This window comes from Onychostoma macrolepis, chromosome 15 (assembly GCF_012432095.1).
Source record: "Onychostoma macrolepis isolate SWU-2019 chromosome 15, ASM1243209v1, whole genome shotgun sequence".
Classification (NCBI taxonomy): domain Eukaryota; kingdom Metazoa; phylum Chordata; class Actinopteri; order Cypriniformes; family Cyprinidae; genus Onychostoma; species Onychostoma macrolepis.
The window spans coordinates 19073639-19094787 of NC_081169.1; the positions used below are offsets into that span (position 1 = coordinate 19073639).

At 37.1% G+C, this 21149-nt stretch overlaps 1 protein-coding gene across 3 annotated transcripts in view; it reads left to right on the forward strand.

Annotated features, from left to right (window-relative positions):
• Nucleotides 1–21149, forward strand: part of gipr (gastric inhibitory polypeptide receptor) — a 42916-nt gene that overhangs the window by 1475 nt on the left and 20292 nt on the right. For 2 of the 3 annotated variants that reach the window (XM_058799317.1, XM_058799321.1), the window contains exon 1: nt 19340–19547. The exons of the other annotated variant lie outside the window; for it this stretch is intronic. The gene's annotated coding sequence lies outside the window, so the exon portion shown is untranslated. Of the gene's footprint in view, nt 1–19339; nt 19548–21149 lie in introns of those variants that run through there. 3 annotated transcript variants of the gene reach the window in all.

The window sequence follows — 21149 nt, forward strand, 5'->3', positions numbered from 1 at the left end:
ATATAAACTCAATTCTGAGATATAAACTCGCAATTCTGAGATATAAAGTCGCAATTCTGAGATATAAAGTCGCAATTCTGAGATATAAACTAATTCTGACTTTTTTTCTCAGAATTCTGAGATATAAAGTCGCAATTCTGAGATATAAACTCGCAATTCTGAGATATAAACTCGCAATTCTGACTTTTTTTCTCAGAATTCTGAGATATAAACTCGCAATTCTGAGATATAAACTCGCAATTGCGACTTTTTATCTCGCAATTCTGACTTTTTTTCTCGCAATTGCGAGTTTATATCTCACAACTCTGACTTTCTCTCACAATAGGAAACTCCGTGTAAGGCTTTGCAGTGCTTTGTTCAATTTGCACTATCAAAATGAACTAGATAAATGCTGCGTCCGAATATGATTGTTGAACAAACATACAAATGACTAATTATTCTCCATTTCTGTGTTCTGCGCTCGCGGTTGGACAGTACCATTACCGCCGGGCAGGGTGCGGGAGGGGGGACGGCACGCACAGCTTTCAGACACAATATTCTTCATTTCTTTATATTTCTGAGTTTGAGGCAGCTTCTATCGCGTTATTTTAACAACAGCTGTCAAGTAAAGAGCGTATTATTGTAACATGAGTGTGAATGAATGCACGCAGGTGGATTTCCTTCACTCTCGCATAAAACGCGCTTTCATCTCTATGATCTTGCTCTAGCATTATCTTATCTCCTGTATTTAATGTTGTAAGATATCGACCAAGCAAGACATCCCCGATGAAAATTGTAAATAAATTAAGGATTCTTTATTAGTTATTATTTTAAGTATTTTTTTAAATTATTTAGTCAATTATATATGAAGATGCAAAAGCATCTAAGTGCTATCTGAATTTTTCTTCTAAAATGAGCATTTTTCTCAGGCTCCTATGTTTATGTTCAGTTATTTCACTTTAATGACAATGAAAAGAAGCTGTACCTGAGAAAAATGCTCTCATTTTAGAAGAAAATTTCAGATAGCACTTAGAGGCTTTTGCATCTGAACCCTTCATATATAATTGACTAAATAAAAATAATAAAATAAAAAAAAAATAAAAAACTTAAAATTATAACTAATAGGCTACTAACTAATAAATAATGAATCCTTAATTTATTTACAATTTTCATCGGAGATGCCTTGCTTGGTCGATATCTTACAACATTAAATACAGGAGATAAGATAATGCTAGAGCAAGAACAGAGATGAAAGCGCGTTTTATGCGAGAGTGAAGGAAATCCACCTGCGTGCATTCATTCACACTGATGTTACAATAATACGCTCTTTACTTGACAGCTGTTGTTAAAATAACGCGATAGAAGCTGCCTCAAACTCAGAAATATAAAGAAATGAAGAATATTGTGTCTGAAAGCTGTGCGTGCCGTCCCCCCTCCCGCACCCTGCCCGGCGGTAATGGTACTGTCTAACCGCGAGCGCAGAACACAGAAATGGAGAATAATTAGTCATTTGTATGTTTGTTCAACAATCATATTCGGACGCAGCATTTATCTAGTTCATTTTGATAGTGCAAATTGAACAAAGCACTGCAAAGCCTTACACGGAGTTTCCTATTGTAAGAGAAAGTCAGAGTTGTGAGATATAAACTCGCAATTGCGAGAAAAAGTCAGAATTGCGAGATAAAAAGTCGCAATTGCGGTTTATATCTCAGAATTGCGGTTTATATCTCAGAATTCTGAGAAAAAGTCAGAATTGCAGTTTATATCTCAGAATTGCGACTTTATATCTCAGAATTGCGGTTTATATCTCAGAATTCTGAGAAAAAGTCAGAATTGCGTAGTTTATATCTCAGAATTGCGGTTTATATCTCAGAATTCTGAGAAAAAGTCAGAATTGCGGTTTATATCTCAGAATTGCGGTTTATATCTCAGAATTGCGGTTTATATCTCAGAATTGCGACTTTATATCTCAGAATTCTGAGAAAAAGTCAGAATTGCAGTTTATATCTCAGAATGCAGATATTATATCTTGATGCAAGATTTATGGACACACATTTTTTAAGAAAAAAAGTTAATTTTAAATAATTTAATGTTGTAGAATTAAGTAAGTGACTATTTAGGGCTTTTATAAATAAAATTAACAAAATGTTACCAAAAGAAAAGTACTATAAAATATTTTGATTACACATTGAAAAAAAAATTCGGACAACAAGAAATTGTGATTTTCTATGGAAGCCCGTTTCCGCCACTGAATAAAAAAATAAAAAAGGTTATTGCGACTTTTTATCTCAGAATTCTGACTTTTTTTTCTCAGAATTCTGACTTCTTTTCTCAGAATTGTGAGATATAAAGTCGCAATTCTGAGATATAAACTCGCAATTCTGACTTTTTTTCTCAGAATTCTGAGATATAAACTCGCAATTCTGAGATATAAACTCGCAATTCTGAGATATAAACTCGCAATTGCGACTTTTTATCTCGCAATTCTGACTTTTTTTCTCAGAATTCTGAGATATAAAGTCGCAATTCTGAGATATAAAGTCGCAATTCTGAGATATAAAGTCGCAATTCTGAGATATAAAGTCGCAATTCTGAGATATAAACTCGCAATTCTGACTTTTTTCTCAGAATTCTGAGATATAAAGTCGCAATTCTGAGATATAAAGTCGCAATAACCTTTTTTATTTTTTTATTCAGTGGCGGAAACGGGCTTCCATAGAAAATCACAATTTCTTGTTGTCCGAATTTTTTTTTCAATGTGTAATCAAAATATTTTATAGTACTTTTCTTTTGGTAACATTTTGTTAATTTTATTTATAAAAGCCCTAAATAGTCACTTACTTAATTCTACAACATTAAATTATTTAAAATTAACTTTTTTTCTTAAAAAAATGTGTGTCCATAAATCTTGCATCAACTCTGTTACTGTACCATATTTTTCCTTTAAATTGGTGGAATTATCTCCCACAACTGTGTAAGACACAGGAAATGATGTCACTTTCCCTCACTGATAAGATCTGAAGCACTGAAAAGTATGTGTTGTCTCTCTGAGAAAATATTTTAATCTAAAAAGTTCTTACACCAAGAGTTATTTTGTAGAATGTCAACTCTGTTACCACAATATCAAAAGGAAAACTGAATTTATTACTGATCACACATTGGGTTATTTAAAGGTCTTTTAAACATGTTTTCATTAGTGTCACATGCTCTTAACATTTATGCCAGCAAGTAGAGTTTTCGGCAAAATTGTCAAATTCTGTTACCGTCAAACTCTGTTACCAAGAGTTTGACGGTAATAGATAATAATAACAATGCTGACAATAGTGTAACAGAATTGACAGTCCACCGGATAATTCTGTCAATTCTGTTATTTTACAATTCTGTTACTTATAGGGTCAACTCTGTTTATGAACTATTTTCACAAAAATTAAAACAATAAAACTGTTGTTTAAAATCTCATAAACATTATTGAGATATTGTTGCACCTTTATAATATTTCAAAAACATTTATTTTCTTTTTTTTACTGGATATTGTATATAATACATTTTCAGATGAAAAATACTTGCTCCAAGTGGACAGTTCTGTGAAGACTTAGGTTTTTTTTTTTTTTTTTAAGGTATGCATAAGTGAAATATTATCTCAGTTTTGAGTGTTGGAATGTAAGGACTGTTTGTCTAATGAAACCGGAAGGATTTTTCCGGTTATGATTTATTGTTATTTATTGCCTAATTTGTCTGTAACAGAGTTGACAAACAATACCATAAAGGCATCTGTTTTTTTTTCATTAAAAGTACAATACAAGTAATTTGTGTTTGGCAAGCAATAAATTATTAAAATTTAATATGTTTTCAATAAGATACTGGAAAGAATTTCTGTTAGTGAACAGTTTTTTTTTCATAACTTTCTGAAATGCCAAATGTATCTCCAATTATAGAATCACCTCTATGTGTATTTTTAATATAGCCTACATAGTTAAATGTCGATCAATATGTATGGCATATTTCTAAATTTTGTTTGGGTTGCTTGTATTTTTCATATATTCTGTGTAGAAACAGTGTGTTTCTGGTATGAATCCATAGCTTTAGTAACAATACTGCAGGCTTTGGAAAGTAAATCCTTATTTGTTTGTTTGTGATTATTTTTATTTACAGAGCTGCAGAGAGTAAACAAGCCTAAATCATTGCAGTCTAGCACATTCTGTACCTTCATGTTTTTGCACTTGTTGGCCAGTCTTATTTTGCCTGATCACTGAACAACTATTTATTTTTGCATCAGTGAGTTGTGAATTCAATTGACACTGAGGCCTCAACAGCCATCTTTGTGTTTGTTTATAATTTTCCCTTTCATTAAGCCAAAACAAGAGCATCTCTGCAGTGAGTGAGGCTCACATGTTCATTTTACCACTTAAGTCAACTGATTCTCACACCATTTTTGAGCAGCTGTACCACACCCCTCATTCATGAATTAAGAGTGGTTATTGTCACCAGTGGCTTGTTAATGGCTTCATGGGTCGTGATTATGCAAGGTCATTATGGTTGGCAGTTCAGGCAAATTGACTTTTATTTGGTTTATTTGCATGTGCACCATTGCTCAATTCACTTCTCATTTTATCCTTCACTGGCAGGGGGAGAAAGAATAGAACTCTCATATGGATGTCAAATAACAAATGTTCTATGTGTGCCGCTGTGTAAGGTCAGAGTTTTTCTGATTATACACAATTGGATGGTTGAATGGAGCAGAAAGAATTTTAATTGGGTTGTAGACAATTGTGAATTTTTTATTGATTTTTTTCCTTCATTCTACTAAAAGGCCCCACTCTGCAGACACTGCAGCATTTGAAGGATTAAAAAAATGGTAATTTAAGCCTGAAAGTACTACATTTTCTTGACAAAGTGAAATAAAAAGCACAAATTACACTTTGATATACTTAATAATTTGATGTGCACTTGAAAGGCTTGGGAAACTTGTTTGTAATTAAATTTTAAGAGGGATAATTTTCTTTAAAGAGATAATTAAACTCTATTTACACAAAACTAGAGTGCTTTGATTTTTTTTTAAATGCCATGATATGGCTTAGCAGTTGTAAAGATATTTAAATAATTAATATTTCATCCCATGGAATCAGTTCTCTGTTGGCATCCATTTGAAATTATAACTTAATGGCAGTTGCTTGGCTGGTGATTTTTATTTTATTTTATTTATTTATGTATGTATTTATTTATTTATATACTTGATATTAACCAGACGACACCTTTTGTCCTTGTAAACATCCTCCCATTTAGATTTCCACATTTGTTGTCTTGTCATATTTCAATAGAAGTTACTTTTGTTTGTCATACACTTCCCAAGTGTGTAACTTTAAAATGTAATTGGTCCATGTGTGAAAGAGCAAATATGCAAATGATTTGAACTTACACATTGAATCTTATCAGTTGGTTGGTATTATGAGTAGAGAATGTTCAAGTCCAGTAGTACATTATATGCATACTTTAAGTTTGAAACTCTATGCTTATGAGTCACTAATGAATTGATCACACTTTCAATAGAAGTGGTTTGGTTAGGTTTGTCTGACATTACACATTAGAGGATATTTTTTCAGTGTATCATCCAGGAATTACTGTACATTAAAAGGTGTGTAAGTGAATCAGTGGTTCCGAGTCAGTTTTACCACACTGTATGTGAGCCATAGTAAAGTGTACACCGCCTCAATTATTAATGGTTCACTGTCTGTCTTCAAGCTCAGACTGACATCACTCTCCATGTCTTACAGTGTCTATAATAATTTATAGGCAGATAAAGTGATAAAATGACCTGCCTGGCTAACATAAAGGTTCTGTAAAAATTTAAGTAATGTCTTGTGATTGGTAGCATCAGTAAGAATGGGCTGAAAATTACAAACCAATCAGTAATGTTTTACCTGTATGCCATACTTTTCCAGCAACTGTGTTTGATTATATGGTTTAAAAAAGGGGTGTCCAAACTCGATCCTGGAGGGCCACTGTCCTGCAGAGTTTTGCTCCAACTTGTCTCAGCACACCTGTCTGGAAGTTCCTCTTCAGGAACGCTAGGGGAACGCCTTCAGCGTAACCGGTTCTGAATACAAGTGAAATCTGTCCAATGGATGGGCGAGACGTCACGGGCGAGGTGACGTAATGAACAGCTGGTACAAAAGCACGTGCGGTGAAACCGGCATCAACTTTCTGTCATTCAGCTAGCGTTCTATGAGTCTTATTTCGTGTTGTCTGTCTGTAAATCATGTCTAAGAGCCAATATAAGGCGAAGCATGAGGGCGAGAGCAAACTATACAAGCAGTGTGTTCCTCCCTGCAAACGTCATATGTGTGCAGGTGATGCACACAGCTTGTGTGTGGTTTGCCTGGGAACGAGGCATACGGAGGCGGCTCTCGAGGGGGCTGATTGCCCGCACTGTGAGAGCCTCCCCCTGCGTACGCTTCGCTCCCGAAAGGCCCTCTTCGCAAGCGAGGGTTCTTTCGTCAGCACTCCCCGCGGCGCTGGCGGAGCTCATGGGGTTCGCAGTGGGATCTGATGGAGGGATCGGAGATGAGCTTGTCTCAGCGCCCTCAGGAGATCGATCTGCTAACCCTGCCACGTACGGTGTTCCAGGGCACAGCGATCTCCAGCGAGCACACATCTCAGTTTCTTCCGCCTGGAAGCGTAGCGGAGCTGAGATCCTCTCCACCCCTTCAGGGGCCAGTCTCGAGAGACTGGTTCCCTCAGTAGACTATTTTGCAGCATGGAAACTACTGCTAAATGTGTCTCAGTGGGTCCTGCGCACTGTAGAGAGAGGCTACAGAATCCAGTTTGGTTCTCTTCTGCCTCGATTCAACGGGGTGAATTCCACTCTGGTGGGCCCCAAGCAGGCTCTGGTAATGGAACGAGAAATAGATACTCTCTTAGGGAAGGGGGCCATCGAGGTGGTTCCTCCTCACGAAAGAGAGTCCGGGTTCTACAGCCGGTACTTCATTGTTCCAAAGAAGGATGGAGGTTTGCGTCCCATTTTAGATCTGCGTCAATTGAACCGTTCAGTCAGCAGACTGAAGTTCAAGATGCTTACACTCAAACAGGTCTGGTTTGTTGCAATCAATCTAAAAGACGCATACTTCCATGTCTCCATCCTTCCCACTCCCAAGTTCCTGAGGTTTGCTTTTGGGGGCAAAGCTTACCAGTATCAGGTTCTTCCCTTCAGCCTAGCACTCTCACCCCGCACTTTTACGAAGTGTGTGGACGCTGCATTAGCTCCACTGCGGCTACGAGGCATCCGCATACTCAATTACATCGATGATTGGTTGATTCTCGCTCATTCAGAGCGGATGGCGGCTCAACATCGAGATGTTGTTCTCGCTCACATGAAAGTGTTGGGGTTAAGACTGAACGCCAAGAAGAGTGTGCTTTCTCCATTACAGAGAACCACTTATCTTGGTGTGGTGTGGGATTCAACTACGATGCAGGCACGTATGTCCCCTGCTTGGATCAATGAGGGCCAGTCACTCACTGTCAGTTTCAGAGACTGCTGGGTCTGATGGCAGCTGCGTCCAATGTGATACCTCTTGGCCTGCTGTACATGAGACACCTACAGTGGTGGCTCAAGACCAAAGGGTTCTCTCCGAGGGGAAAACTGCTTCGCATGATCAAGGTCACGTGGCGGTGCCTACGTGCCTTAGACATGTGGAGACAACCTTGGTTCTTGTCTCAGGGCCCGGTGCTGGGAGCTCCGTGTCGCCGCGTAACACTAGCGACGGACGCGCACCGACAACACAGCGGTCTCTTATATTAACCACCAAGGAGGTCTGCGGTCGTGCCCCCTGTACAGGATGGTGCACCAGATCCTTGTGTGGTCCCAGGGCAAACTCCTCTCACTGAAAGCAGTTTACATCCCTGGGCATCTCAATGTGGGATCAAACATCCTGTCGAGACAGGGGCCGTGACCCGGGGAATGGATGCTTCACCCCGAGGTGGTGAAGCAGATCTGGAGAGTGTTTGGCCAGGCACAGGTGGACCTCTTCGCTACTCAGGAGACAGCGCAATGTCCCCACTGGGGCTGGATGCCATGGTACAGGCATGGCCGAGGCTTCGTCTGTACGCCTTTCCCCTGATTGCTCTGCTTCCCGGAGTTCTGGAGTAGCCCCGTTCTGGCGGGGCCGAGTATGGTTCTCAGACCTGATTTCTCTCCTCGACGGCTCTCCATGGGAGATTCCCGTCAGGAGGCACCCTTGTGCACCCCCGCCTGGAAGCTGAGGGGTTATGTGCCCTGAGGCGGCACAGCTCATAGCTTCCGGTCTCTCAACCAAGGTTGTTGGGACCATCCTCGAATCCAGAGCTCCCTCAACAAGGAAACTGTACGCCCTGAAGTGGAGACTCTTCATTTCATGGTGCGGAGATTGCCAGCTCGACCCAGTTAACTGCCTGCTTGGTACAGTATTGGAGTTCTTGCAGGCTCGACTCTCCGCAGGGTTAACCCACTCCACCTTGAAGGTTTATGTGGCGGCGATTTTGGCCTACCACGCCTCTCCTGGTGGACAGTCGGTGTGTAGTCACCCCCTAGTTACACGTTTCCTACATGGTGCACTGAGGCTAAGGCCCCCAGTACGGTCCCGGATTCCTCCTTGGGACCTGGCTGTGGTGTTGGATGCTCTCTGTAGGCCTCCCTTTGAGCCTATTGAGGAGATCTCTGATTGCCATCTCACCCTGAAGACTGTGTTTCTTCTGGCGATCTCTTCTCTGAAGAGAGTTGGGGATCTGCAGCCCCAAATTTCCTTCTGTTACACCACAGCCTGTCGTACTGCAGGCCTTCAGTCCTCCTCCCTTTCGGGAGCCTGACCAGCAAAGGCTTGACTGTATGTGACCAGGGCGAGCACTGGATGCATCCGTCCACAGAACTGCCCTGTGGAGAAGGGCAGACCAACTGCTGATTTGCTATGGTCCCGCTAAGAGGGGTCTGCCTTCTACAAAGCATACTCTCAGTCGGTGGATGCCATCAACACTGCCTATGAGTCCTCTGATCTCCCCTCGCCGATGGGAGTCAAGGCTCATTCCACTAGGAGTGTGGCGGCCTCCAAGACTTTCCTTGCAGGTGTCCCAATACAGGACATCTGCAACGCTGCGGGATGGTCTACGCCAGTGGTCCTCACTATTTTTTTCATGAGAGCCGCACTTATAGGACAAAGTCAATAGGAGAGACACTTTTACCGCAAAGTATCAAAAGTTACATCCAGTCATAAATAGCATGTCCATCTGTCATCCTTGAACATACAATATGCAGTGCAATACAAAGGGGGTTATTTTTAAAAGTTATTTGCTTCTACATTAGCCCATCATGTATCTAACCATCCAAGAGCACATTCGGCGTTAAGAGCTGGAAAGATTGCCAAAACAGTGAGTCAATGTCATGGACGTAAGGGCAGATCAAGTTTAATTATCTTTCTAGTCTATATTTCCATCTTGTAATTCCGCTGTTTTGGGTATTTTTTAAATATAAATTATTTGTAATAGAGCAGGCACTGACTGTTGTTCATGTATTTATGTCCTCATTTGGTGAGATGGCAGAGGCTGAAAACACTGTGGGCTTCAGTATGTGTGTAGTAAATGAAACTGCGCATCTGTGCATTCATTCATAACAAGACATGCAGGATTCATATTTAAATGGTATTTTTGCAGCTTAATATTACAGATAGTCCATATTGCGATTTGATTCAAGTGTAATGACCTACTTTTGATTTATTCATCCAAACTTTGACAAATTCAATGACATTCACAGATGAATCGCAGTCAATTTTGAACGCGATATTGTGTAGCTTGTCAGCAAACTACGGCTCTGTCTATTAAATGCCGCTCCATCTGAAAGCACGTGAAGGAGATTAACTACTAATCACAGAACCGGCTTTACTGACTAGATGCGCATGATCATCGCATTCGATTATTTGCACAGCCCTAATTGGCAGTAGCAAGTCTCGGTACTTGCTCTGCCACAGCAGCAGCAGCGTAGCAGATCTAGTCCGCCAAGACCAAATACATTAACATTGTCATGTACATTACCATGCCAATCCCTCCGAGAGTTGTCATGACAGAAACTTGTTTTGTCATGTCAAAGACACTGCATACGCATATACTGTAAAAAATATCTTAATTCATGAGTAATACTCTTGATGCATGAGTAAATGCTGATGAGGAATTACAGTTGAAAAATCCTTTTTTTATTTAGAATTTCTGCTTCTACACACCTGTCAGGACAAGTTCTTTGTGAGCATAGCACTGTTGCTATGATAATAGTAAACAAATAGACCTACTAAACAATGGATACACCTGAACACCTTTGCATCTTAATTCCCATTACTAACTCTAGATTTTTGACATCTTGGCAGGGTCACATTCCATTAATTTGACGCATGACCTGTCAAGCCTGGAAGCCATTTTCATTTGACACAAATGTTGGGTTACTTCACGTGGAGGTCCCGGCTGGGGTAGGCCTGAAGGTTCGGCTGTCCTGCTCTCAAAAAGAAATGCCCCAAAAATTCTCAGTCTGCCAATGTGTTTTCTTATGACTAGCAGCATGACATAACTCTGCCAGAACAAGACTATTGAGTATGTCCCTGTGATAGTTAGTAACCCCTCTTTAACTCAATTTAGGCTTTCAGTTTCCATCCTCATTATGCAAGGTTCACCCTTTTAACCTGCATGGACCAAGGTTGAAGAAATTTCGATCTCCAAGAAAATGATTGAGCTATTATACAGTAGATATGTTTTTCTTTAAATGGATAATTCTGTCATCATTTACTCACCCTTATTTCATTCTAGAGCTCTATGCATTTCCTTCTTCCACAACCACTAAAGAAGATATTTCAAAGGACATTGGGAAAAAAAAAAAAAATTATATATATATATATATATATATATATATTATATTATATTATAGAGAAGAAAATAAGAATATAGCTTTGGAACAGCGTGAGGATGAGTAAAAAAGGTATGGATGAATATAGAGGACAAAGTGATTGTCAGAGGGCTGCACTTTCGGAGGAAGAAAGAGCATCTAAAAGCTGTGCCCCTACCAAGAAATGTCCTGTATCTATTGATAAGAATGTCTTGGCAATCAAGTACCTTTGCTCTTACTTGTTGGACCTTGTATTCATCACAGAACCACTCCAGCTGATGGCCCATGAGTGAAATGCTGGTTTCTTTGGCTCTGAAAAAGGTCCTTTTTTTGCATTTACATGTGAAGAGTAGACACGTTGATGGTGTCTGGTAAGATTTTTGTCCTCTTCTGATTTTCAAAAGACCTGTCATCCTGTGATTATTCACATTATTGTGAACAATGATGTCGTTTCACAAAATATTTGGGTAATGCTTTAATATAGGGACCAATTCTTACTAAATTGCTTATGAGCATGCCTATTATTAATGTATTGGCTGTTTATTAGTACTTATAAAGCACATATTCTGCATGACCATACTCTACATCCCTAATCAATACCTGAACTTAACAACTACCTTACTAACTATTAATAAGCAGCAAATGAGGAGGTTATTGAGGCAAAATGTGTAGTTAATGGTTTGTTAATAGTGAGAATTGGACCTTAAAATTAAGTGTGACCAATATTTGTATCTATGCCATCTTATTCTAATTACAATATCCCCTTAAAACCCCTTAAAAGAAAATTCAGTGCTTGGATTTTCAAAGCAAGGCTGCAAAAAAAAAAAAGGCCCATAGAAATCATAAGTGGCAGCATTCAAAAGAAATGGGGCTTTTAAAAATTATTAGATTGATAAAAATAAAAAAGAAGAAGCTGTATATCCATGCTGGCCAACAGATGTTAACAGCCATGTGTTGATGTCAAAAAATGCTGATAAAAGAAAACAAAGATTTGGAGTTATGAAAGCCGTTGCCACGATCACTAGAAGGAATGTTTTTAGAGACTCTGACTGAAACTACATTTTCAATTTTGATTTTATATTTAGGTCATTTATACTTAATCCCATTTCTGTCAGTTCTGGTGATTAGCGTGGACTGTAGGTATAATGGTGCCAGATACTGAGGTAATGGGAATTAAGAATGCAGTAAATCTGTGCTGGCAAACTAGACTCGTCAGATCAGCTCACTGACATGTTCCTGGATGATTTTGGGGTTTTGCTTCAATTGACCGCAAAATTCCTTTTAATGGTTTGCAAAAGTACTATTTTCTGTTGTTATACTTAATTTTATTTATTTGGTATGATGTCAGACAATTTTTGGGAAGTTTAGGTAAATCATTTTGTTTACAACTGAATAATTTCAGTTGCATACAACAGTGCATCGCATCTTGTTATTTTCCATCCCATGTTAAATGTCAAACAATTATTATGTTTTACCAGTATGCCAACACAGGATGTAAATTCTCTGCTACAAACAGTCACTCTTTGTCTTTTTGAGTGTCTATGGGGCTCTCTTTTTGGTCAGCATACCTGCCTGGAGGAATCCCAGATGAAGAGTATAATCTTTTTATTGATTAGTGAGATAAACCTCCGGATAGTAATTTGTCAATTTCATTTGATGCACACACAGAGCTTTGTGTTTCTGATTTATCACTCACTCTGACACTTGTTCACGTGTTTCTGAACATCTAATTCCTCACGAGCACTAAAGTGCTAGACATAAGATTGGAGAATGTGGTTTGTAATAATTATACCCATGAAAGATTCTTTTGTGGCAGTGGCACGAATGTTGTGGAATATATGTAGGAATCGCAAAATGGAGAGGACACTCCACTGAGAGCGCGATTCCTGAATGTCAGTTTTTGCTTGAAGAAGTTTCCTCTTATGATGATTCACTACTAAAATTACATTTTATCCTTATAATCAAAACAACAGTTACCACCCAGTTTAATTAACTTGTTTTGTTTGCTTAAGAATATTATGAAAATGGCTAGTCAAATGAAAGGGCTAATTTCTAAAAACCTGTTTTATTTAGTGTTTTTATTAGTTTAACTGAGTAAAATCAAAGTCTTTGATCAAAGCAATTTTTGTTCATATTGTGATTTCATTTTATTACAGACTTTTGTAGTTTAATAATTACACAAGGCCATATGGTGATTTATTTTATTTCAAATTAATCGTTCAGCTATTAATGAACAAAAACATCAAAATAACTCTTTACTATTGTAGCTAACTTGCTGATCTTATGTTTTGTACATGCAAAGCTGCGTTATAATCTTTCTTTTTAGTTCAGAATTAGCTTCAAACAAACAATACAACAAAATTCTTGTTGACATTAATGAAACTGATTAAAGATTAAACTATAAGGTTTTAAAAATGCACAACTGCCAATCAGGTAGCGATATCCATTAAGAGTGTAATTTGCCATTTAGCAAAAAAAGAATGCAAACTGCTTCTTAGCATACATTTGTAGTGACTCATGGATTCAGTGCTCTGTTATGAATATCTGTTGAGTTCACTGTGAACATACTTTGGTGTTTGCAACTTACTCACAGTCACGGTTTCGGAACCGGCATACCTTGGGTAAGCAAGTTTAGGGTTAATTAACTGGGCGTTTTGGGTATAGGTGCCGGTAAATTAGTCTTGTTTACTGGAATACACCTTTGGTGTGACGTGGGTTACATAAGCTTAGAAATCACCTGTCTAGCACGTTCAAAAGTAATGTTTTACCTTTTTTAATCAAACCTGGTGCCAGTCACATGAGAGGAATGTGTGCACACAGACCTGATTCATTTAATCGGAGAATGTTTAATAAATGTTTCAGCTTGTACTGTATGTATTCAAATCAATTTTTATTTTGTGCTTTGCCTTAAAAATATTTCTTTTTTTTAATGGTTCTCCTTAGATGTGCTCCAGTGCAGACCACAACTTCATGCTTGGATAATGTGCACTGTGTTTAGAATCTCTCATTTTGTCACTAAACCCATCATTATGTAGAGTCATGTGAGCAGTTCTAAAAGCTCATTTCATTTTAATCCAGCAGTAATACAATAAAGAGCTCAAGTGTGGTAAACAAACACTATTACAGGTTGACCCGCCGACCTTTGGGGAATTAAACGGTCATGAAATTTCTCCCTCCGGCATTTTTCTGGGATTACCTACAAGGCCAGACACTCAGATGGCCTTCATTTATTTTCCAATCATGTTCATCTGACTAACATACAAACATTCATAGTTATTCAGAGCATAAGAGAAATGAAAATGCAAAATTTACTCCCGATGTTAACTGCAGGACATTGACAAATCTCATTGTTCTTATCGGTTGTAGGTTCAGAGAGGAATACTGAGGATAAGTGGAAGATATTATAGTGCAATTCAAAGTTACAAAGACTAAAAGAGGAATGTTGCGTATTTGTAAAGATTTACTAATGTTAAGCAGGCTTAAAGCTTTCAACTGCTAAACTAATGCCACTCTAGACATGCTGATTATACAACATACTGGAGGTAGAACAAGGTCTTTTAATGTATTTTTTTTTTAATATATGTATAATACAAGAGACAATATTTGAACCTTTGATGACCGCAGTGCACATCTGTCTGTCTGTCTATACAAATTAGTGGGCAGTCACTTTTTATTATAAATAAAATATTTATGAATCACTTTTATTATATAAGTAAGTGAAGGGGAATAATGTTCTTTCTTAACATCTCGTTCATCTTTTCGCTTTCAGTCTGCTTTGTTCTTTAATTGGTCTGAATGAAATAAATGACAACTCTCAAGATGCCAAAATTTCATAATTCTTGTGGTCATAGTTCAGGCCGTTTTTTTTAATGAGTAAACTCTACACAAAAAATATCTGACAAAGTGATTGCCTGAGAACAGACAGTTCTGGTACTTTGCTTTCTGCAATTCTTATCTCTTTTTTTTAATACTAGAAAAAGGTTCATCAACAGTGCTCAACAGACATCGCCACCGTCATCGCAGACCTCTCTGGAATGTGTTCATAAGCTAGAATATTTATCATTAAGCTACCGCTGTTGAGACCAACTGTCACCTATTGTGAAGAGATTTTTTTCATCTTGTTAGTTCATTTCCTCTCAAAGCTCTGCAGCTATTGGCAGCCTCAGTAGAAAGTGTCAGCTTGTGGAAAGTAGACTTCAACTTTTGGAGACAAGCACTCTGGAGCTCATGACTTTTGCCAACATCACCGACTTCTACACTCTCAAACATATATTTGGAAATATAAAGCTTTTTCTCATGTTTATTTTCTGATGGATTGTGTCTGTAGAGCACAACAGATGGGTTCCAGAGCTAAAAAGCCCATTCATTTTCTGCACTGAGAAATAGATTTGAATGATTCTGTATATAAACCTTTAAAACCGATGTACTGTGAGCTCAGAAAGTATCGGTCTGATATGCTTTTGTTAAAACCATTAGCCAGCATTACTTTGTTAGATTTTTTAAATCATATTTAATTGTCATGTTTTAGGTGATCAACTTTATATTGTTTTTATGCGTTTAACTAATTATTAAAACTCAGTTTGTTTGATTTGATTTATCGTGTTTGCAAAGCTTCATGGGATTGTAGTTCATTCATTCATAAAAGATGTTTATCTTGGAGCTGCTTGTTTTAGTTGGACTTGGAACTAACTGCATTAACGTCGATTAAGAAATTTGATTTAACTGTATTGAAGAATATTTTGAAATCCCAATGAAAAAAATGAATGGAAATATACTTCCAGAACCAAGACCACTAAAAAGCAGGCAATTACCATTATGAGCTATCGCTATACAAATGTCTCTAAGCAAAATTGGAACAGTACAGTGTATGAAATATGTAACCATCAACCAACCCTAAAGTTATTTTTGTTAATGATATTTTTTATCTAGTTTTACTGAAGCAACATAATATTATGTCCGTGTGTTTGTAGCTGTCTAAACTCCATTTGATGATAAGTAGGCCACAAGTCATGCATTGTCCATTTCTTCGTCCTTTAAAATGCAGATTTATGGTGTTTTTCCTCCGAAAGCAAGGTTCTTTTCTTGGTGTCGCACCTACTTTGAAATCAATATGCTTAAGTTGTTGAGAATGGCGTTTCGTCTTCATTTACAGCTCCTAAACATGTTGTAAATATGCCAATGCCTGTCATTCCCTTTGGACAAGGATAAAATTCTGGGCTATTGCTGTATTGCCTTTGCTCTTTCCAGTGTGGACTGATAAGAACTCCAAATAACATTTATCCAGAAGACTGTTGTTTGTTTCTATACAGATAAAGAATAGCACATCAGCCCTCTTGCTCTCGATGTTCACTGCATAAATATGATCCACTAATGTCTCTCATTTTAATAATGGATATGAATGAGGAAAAACTCCCTGCCAATGAGGTTATTGTCATCATTTAGCCTGCATTCTGTACAAGCGATATGCACACATTCTCGTTGAATGTGACAGATTTACAGGTATATGACATAGCCTACAGCTGGCATCTCATCTTAAATCAGCCAGGAACAGTTAATCGTTCTCATGCCCTTGTGCATTTCACAGAGCTTCACCACCATAGAGCTGTGTGAATAATTGCTCCAGGCCGATACACTGTTTTATGGATAGCAATAAATAATTGGTCCGCTCCTATCCCAGGGAATTCTGTCTATTTACCCTACACTTTGCTGCTTCTGACATTTCTAGGACACTACTAAGTTAATTGTTCACTCAATAATGAAAATTCGGTCACCTCATGCCACTTTAAACTTGTCTGACCTTCTTTGGTGTGTTCTTCTAACTATTCGTTTAAGGAAGTAATAGCAGATGTTTAAAGAAATGCACATTAGAGCTGTCCAGAAGTGTCAACTCTTACTCTTTATTTAACATGATTAACATTAAACAAAGTAAATAATTTGAAGATTCTGAGATCCTGGATTACTCATTAACCTTTGTGTTCTTGTACCTGTGACTTTAAAATTGATTTAGTCATCTTTGTCATATTTATGTTCACATTCTAACTTTACCTGAAGTACAAAAACTCAACCGTGTGTCCCCTTTGAGTCTTAGCACACTATACAAAATAATATATGCAAAATGAATCTCACTTAAACTGAATGTTGCTGTGTAACTTTTCACAGCACATATTGTTGTATGGAAATAAAGGTTCTTTATTGGCATTGATGGTTCCATAAAGAATCTTTAACATTCATGAAACCTTGTTTCTTCTATGCCATTACTGTGAAAACCCCCTTTTGGAACATTTATTTTTAAGAGTGTAAAAAAAACTATCCCTTATCTGAATTGATTTTAAGCTAATTGGCTAACTCAAGTTGACGATTCAGCTTATTTAAATGAAATCTATTTCTCTGCATATTAAGTGGTCACTGAAATGGAACAAGTAATGAAACCTATTGATAATTGCAGCTTTTAGGCGGCTATACTCAGGTTGGTGCTGTAATTTTTATGAAAGCTATGATGGAAATCCTCCATGAAGTACAGTATATATTTGTGCTCTAAACTCATCGAATATTAACAGATAAAACCATCAAAGTGGGACTGTGATACTGAATGTCAAGGTCACTTACTATACTTTTTATGTTAGATAATCAGCTGTTTTCAAAGTAGATTTAACTGTAATACTTCGTGGTGGAAATTGTCTCCATCTGACAGGTACAATTAGAAACAGTTGAAACAACCATTTCAGAGCATGAATTATATTTTGTATTTAAAATTACTTTAATTATTGAGGCTAAAACTCTTGACAGGGTTTCTCTCCTGTCTTTGATTAATGACTTTAGCCTTTGCTTTGAAGTTAATGGAGTATCTGATTATTATTCTAATGTGATGTCTTTGACTGTAGGCAAAACTAACACATTCTGATTTTAGTGATTTTAGTGCACAAGTTATTTATACCCTTTTTAATTTATCCAGAATATTATGCAACCTACGGCCCTTTGTAGATTACATAATATTTTGGAAGTGTGCACCCCAATCTCTGTCAGGAAGAGGCATTTTTGTGTCCATGATGTTGATTTCTCTGGCACATGCAGCAAATTATTCCTTATGTCTGTGTAGATTTGAACAATCATCTTATACATTTTCCTTAATTGGAGTGGTAGTTTCACCTTTGTCCTAGAATAAAATAATAAATAATTGCAGTATAAAAATTTCTTAGATTGAACTAATCAGTGAATTATATTCTTCAGCTTGACCTGGAGGAATTCTATGAAACTGTGTTTATATACTCTGTGAATGTGTCATCAGAGAGAGTATTTAAACAATGGTTGTATATCTCAAAAGGCAACTAGCATGAATTATATTAGGGACTATTAATACCGATGTACATTCCATCTCTTGGCAAATATTCATTTGAGTCATTCTGGGTTTGGTTCATGCTTACTAATGTGTTTTAATCTCCCATCTTTACTGCTGCCATTGATTTGGGTGTGAAAAGCAGACAAAATCCCTTGTATTTAAGGCAGGGATACAGGTTGGAATGCCAAACCGTCTCTACCAACAGTGACTCAACTGATACAGTTTAAAAGTAGAAAGTCAAATTAGATGACACATTCATCCCAAAATTTGCCAGTAATTGCACTACGCATTAATCCCACTGCAGATTTTCAGTTGCAGATGTATAAAACGCGTTTAGCCTGGTGGAAAGTGGGTCATTCATGATTTACATGAATACAAAGGCTAAATATTAACACTGGGCTAACATTTTGTTAATTGTTAATTGATATCAATTATTGACATCAAACTAATGCCTGCCATAAATAAAACTGGATTACTACAAGACTTGTGATCAATTTCTGCCTGACTAAATAAATGTTTTATACATCTATGGTTTTGTTTTAATGCTTATGATTACAGATGTATTTCAAACATACAGTAATGTTTAATGTTGTTTTTGGATGCAAGCCATGCAAGTGCAGCTTTTACATGGAAAGTTAGTTCCAGATATGTGAAAAAATAAATGTTGGGTGCGGATTTGTTTATCATAATTGCTATTCTGGAAGGCTAAATGTTCAATAGCCTGAATAATGTTGTTGCTGCTTTGTAGGTTTCGCAAATGGCAGAAAGGTAATGCTGCTATTGATAGCTGATGACAGATGATGACCTATTTTTGGTATGATGAACAAAAATGGGCTCAGCCCATGTGAGGAAAGTTTTATAACAATACAAACAAACATTTCAACACCAACAACATTTTCCATCCCACGCATTTTTTTTTATTTTTTATCCATATCTTTGTTTCATTTATTTTTTCATTTCATTGATTCGGTTTCATTTCCCAGTAGTTATCGATTTAGTTTATGGTGTAAAATATAGGTTCTAGGTCATTTCTCACTAAGTGTGACGCAATTTTGGCTCCTGCCCCTTTAAAGGACAAGAACTCTGTCTCACACTGTTTTATAGGTGACGCGCGTCCACGCTGCGTTGTGCGCGCTCACAGGCTGTCTATGTGATGGACGCGTGGAAGCGCAGACTCATTTCTTCTGACTTTGGATTTACAGAATGATTCATTTTGCCGAGAAGCCGAGCGAAACAACTTTTCTCATTTACTAAGGAAATTAGACTGGCTTACAGCACCTTTCAACACGACCAAAGGAATTCACAGAACATTTGTTGCTACTCAAGAACATGTTACTCTGAACGGTAGGATGGTGAATATTTAATAGCCTATATTAGGGAAATTCTGATTTGTGTTCTGTGTGTCTATACACTATACCTGTTATATGCTTGTTGCTATTTAATGCGATTCTGATTTTCACCTAAGTGACAAAATATGATAATCTCTTCATATGGGTAAATTTAATTTCTCATGCTGTTATGCATATGGTTCATAACCGACATGCGGTTCACTTGCAAATTAATGTAGGTTGTCCATATGCTTGACGTGACAAGTTTGTAACAGTCTAATTCTGTCTGTGTTGTGGTATTTTAGTATGAATTATTAATAATCTCAGAAGAACTTCCGTTGGTTGAGGTTTTGACTAAATGTGCTCTTGATCTCGATGGGAACCAGTAAATAACATCTCCGCTAATAGAAACAGACTTACTGTGCAAGTAAGTTTGAAATTGTTATATCCATAATCAAAGATGTTTATATAGCCTAATAGGTACGAGATGATGTGCTAAATCGCGGTTGAAGGGAGTTAGTCACGCGCAGCCTTTTAAATGGTGTTTAGGCTACATTTGTTATTAACATATTCATTTTTATAGCTTTATGTAAATTAACCGTTGCGCGCATTAAAGTCTGATTGAACTCGTTTTTTCACAGAGCTTGAAATTCATTAACGGCGTGCCAATGAAAAGAAAGCACGTGGGATAGTCTTGAGAAAACTTAACATGTCTCAACAGCGGAGCTCAAGACTTCTCTTGTACTGTCTGGCCGGTTCTAACCTTAGACAGAATATTTAAAGAGTATTTTAATACGCGTGTAATATGTCAAGGAAACGATGGACCACAGTGTGTGGTAGCCTAAATAGAAATATAATCATCTTCTCAAATTTTCACCATGGTAACATTTAGTGCAATCTCAACCTGCACAGCACAGTGGCTTTTGATAACCCTGAAAAGCTGAGGAAGACAGACTTGTGTTATTACAGTAAAATATGCTATTAAAATGTCAACATTATAAATGACCTACACAACTTACCATTTTATAACATCTGAAATCTTTTAAAGTGAAACTTATTGTTGTTGATGTTTGTGAGACTATTTTTAAAGTTATGTTGAGGAGCTTGACCAGGGTTAGAATTGATCTAAATTGTAATGTGATAGGCAGTCACTAAATTAAAAAAAAAAAAAAAGGACAAAGGAATCAGATGACCTTCATCCTCTTTAGTATTTAATTACATTATTACTGGCATTTTGGGCTCATGCATGACAGTTATTCTTATTCTAGACTGTTTCTCAGAAAATGCTGCTATCTTTTTGACTAACTATTTATAGCCTATGTAATTCATTGAAAAATCAGAGATACTGAACTTAAACACTCTGTTTTATTGTACAAAATATGTACAGAATTCATCACCATACATTTAAGTTCACAGTGTTATATAGAAAACAATTGGTATTTAAATATTATGCTTGCACTTAAAAATTTTACAATATTTTCCAAATATGAATTTAAAATTATGTGTGAATTATAACATAATATTGAACAAGTTTATATGAGTGACTGAAAATAAATTGTGATATAATGTGGCACTTTATGATTAGGGTTAGTAACAAGAAGTAATATATAAACACAGT